The sequence below is a fragment of the Rhipicephalus microplus genome, chromosome 5 (genome assembly GCF_043290135.1).
Source record: "Rhipicephalus microplus isolate Deutch F79 chromosome 5, USDA_Rmic, whole genome shotgun sequence".
NCBI lineage: Eukaryota > Metazoa > Arthropoda > Arachnida > Ixodida > Ixodidae > Rhipicephalus > Rhipicephalus microplus.
The window spans coordinates 102,834,877-102,838,476 of NC_134704.1; positions in this window are offsets into that span (position 1 = coordinate 102,834,877).

Sequence of the window (3,600 nt, forward strand, 5' to 3'; positions counted from 1 at the left end):
TTAACTCTTATCCCGAACTGTTCCAATTCTAGGCTTCTGAAAACCTCCTGTAAGCACGCGGTAAATAGCATTGGGGAGATTGTGTCTCCGTGCTTTACACCCTTCTTGATTGGTATTCTGTTGCTTTCTTTATGAAGCACTATGGTAGCTGATCCCCTGTAGATTTCTTCCAGGATGTTTATATATACTTCATCGACGCCCTGATTCCACAGTGTCTGCGTGACGGCTGATATTTCTACTGAATCAAACGCCTTCTCGTAATCTATGAAGGCTATGTATAGTGGTTGGTTATATTCTGAGCATTTCTCTATTACCTGATTGATAGTATGAATGTGGCCGATTGTTGAGTAGCCTGTTCGAAATCCTGCTTGTTCCTTTGGTTGATTGAATTCTAATGTTTTCTTTGCTCTGTTAGTAATTACTTTTGTAAATAGCTTGTATACTACAGAGAGCAAACTAATCGGCCTGTAATTCTTCAAGTCTTTGTCATCTCCTTTCTTATGTATTAAGATGATGTTAGCGTTCTTCCAAGACTCTGGTACTCTTCCCGTCAGGAGACACCTCGAAAACAGGGTGGCTAGTTTTTCTAACACAATCTGTCCTCCATCTTCCTGCAGATCTGATGTTACCTGATCCTCACCAGCAGCTTTGCCTCTTTGCATGCTCTTCAAAGCTTTTCTGACTTCTTCTATTATTACTGGTGGGGTGTCATCTGGGTTACTGCTAGTTCTTATAGTATTAATGTCGTGGTTTTCCTGGCTACTGTACAGATCTCTGTAAAACTCCTCCGCTATTCCAACTATTCTATCCATATTGGTAGTTATTTTGCCTTCATTGTCCCATAGTGCATACATCCGATTTTTGCCTATCCCAAGTTTCCTCTTCACTGCTTCCGTTTTTCAGAGCGTGTTCAATTCTCTCCATGGTATACCTTCTTACGTCGGATACCTTACGCCTATTAATCAACTTCGAAAGCTCTGCTAGTTCTATTTTGTTTGTTGTACTTGAGATTTTCATGATTTGACGCTTCTTAATGAGATTCTTCGTTTTCTGGGAAAGCTTGCCAGTGTCCTGTCTAACTACCTTGCCTCCAACTTGCACTGCACACTCCGTAATGATACTCGTCAGATTATCATTGATTGTATTTACGCTAAGATTGGTTTCGTGAGCCGAGTACCTGTTCCGAAGCGAGACTTTGAATTTCTGCGCTTTCCCTCTCAGTGCTAGCTCATTGATTGGCTTCTTGCGTATCTGTTTCTGTCGTTCCTTTTTCTAGTCTAGACGAATTCGAGACCGTACCATTCTATGGTCACTGCATCGTACCTCTCCAAGCACTTCCACATCTTGCACGATGCCTGAGTGTGCACTCATCATAATGTCTATTTCGTTCTTGTTTTCGCCATTAGGGCTCCTCCATGTCCACTTGCGGTTTCCTTGTTTTCGGTAGAAGGTATTCAAATCCGTAAATTATTGCGTTCTGTGAATTCTACTAGTAGCTTGGCATTTCTAGTACCGATGCTATAATCTCCTACTGCCTGGTCTCCAGCCTGCTTCTTCCCTACCTTTGCATTAAAGTCTTCCGTCAGTATAGGATACTGTGTTTTTACCTTACTCATTGGCGATTCCACGCCTTCATAGAAGCTTTCAACTGAAGCGTCATCATGGCTAGATGTAGGCGCGTAAGCCTGTACCACGTTGATCTTGTATCTCTTATTCAGTTTATTTGCGATACCTACCACCCTTTCATTAATGCTATAGTATTCTTATATGTTGCCAGCTATGTTTCTGCGAATCAGGAGCCCCACTCCCAGTTCTCTTCTGTCAGCCAAGCCTCGATTGCAAAGGACGTTGCCATTCTCTGGCATATATATGCCTCATTTGTGCTCCTAACCTCACTGAGCCCTATTATATCCCATTTAACACCCTCTAGTTCCTCGAATAGTACGCTAGACTTCCCTCAATAGATAAGGTTCTAGCGTTAAACGTTACCAAGTTCAGGTTCCAATGGCGGCCTTTCCTGATCCAGAGATTCTTAGCATCCTCTGCTGCGTTGCAGATCTGACCGCCACCGTGGTCAGTTGCTTCGCAGCTGCTGGGGACTGAGGGCCGTGAGTTATTTGACGTATGCATGTGGGAGGTAGTGGCCAGAGACTGCACCAGGGTGGCCAATCCTTCTCTGGTGAGGGAGTGCGTTACCGGCCGTGGTTATTGGTGAGGCCACACACCAGGCCTCTTAATGCAGTTCCATCACCACGCGGATTTTTTTTTCTATCCGGTTAGGAACTGCGCGGCACCGGGATTTGAACCACGGACCTTTTGCATGTGAGGCGGATGCTCTAACCACTGGCACTACGCCATCGCCACACCATCCATATGCTCAGTGCTTGCTTTTTAATGGTCAATCGCACAAGTATGAACGCTGAAACTTGAGCAAGTTCGTGGGTGCTGCGGATGGGGTTGCCATTTGGGGTATCATTAGATGCCGTTTGGGGTATCGTTACGACGGAAAAACATACAAATGTACAGACAGACAGAAAGCTTTACTTCAAAGTATTCCAAGAAAGAAGATCGTCTTAAAAATAGGCCGGGGGTGTGCCCTGACTTGCGACCACCTGTCGGTGATGCGCTTCTTCACCAAGGCAGGATTGGCCACCTTGGTTCAGTACGTGGCCACTACCTCCAATGACTACAGCAATTGACCCTTTTTGCCCTCAGTCCCCAGCGGCTGCGAAGCAACTGTTCAATGCGGCGGTCAGACTTGCGAGGCTGCGGTGGGTGCTAAGAATCTCTGGGTCTGGACAGGCCGCTATTGAAATCTGAACTTGGCTACCTTAAACGCTAGGACTCTATCTGGTGAGGATAGTCTAGCTGTCTTATACCAGGAATTGGAGGGTGTTCATTGGGATGTACTAGGGCTCAAAGAAGTCAGGAGGGCACGTGAGGCTTATACAGTGCTAAAGAACAGACACGTCATAAGCCACAGTGAATTAGTTGGCAGAAGAGAATTCGGGTGGGGTTTCCTGTACACAAGAATATCGCTGTCAACATAAAGGAAAACTATAGCATTCGGGGGAGTGGCAAGTATTGTGAGTTTGTTTAACAAAAGACACAAGATGAAGGTGGTACAGGCCTATGCGCTTACATCGAGCCATGATGATCGTTTAGTTGAACGCTTATATGAAGACGTAGAGTCAGCCGTTAATAAATTCGCAGTATACTATTCTCATGGGCGAATTTAATGCCAAAGTAGGCAAGAAACAGACTGGAGACCATGCAGTTGGGGAATATGACATCGGCTCTAGAAATGTCAGAGAGGTTTTATTAGTAGAGTTCAGAGATCGTCATAATTTACTAATCTCGAACACCTTCTTCAGAAAACGGGCTAACGGTAAATGAATGTGGTGAAGTCCTAATGGCGAAACTAAAAACGAAACAGACCTCATTCTGTGTGCACACCCACGCATTAGAGAGGATGTAGAAATAGATGTAGAAGAAAGTAAAATATAGAAGAATCAATGCAGTGACCACAGAATGGTAAGAGCTTGTATTCACGCAGATTTAAAAAAAAACATAGAGAACAACTGATACGTAAGAAATCAA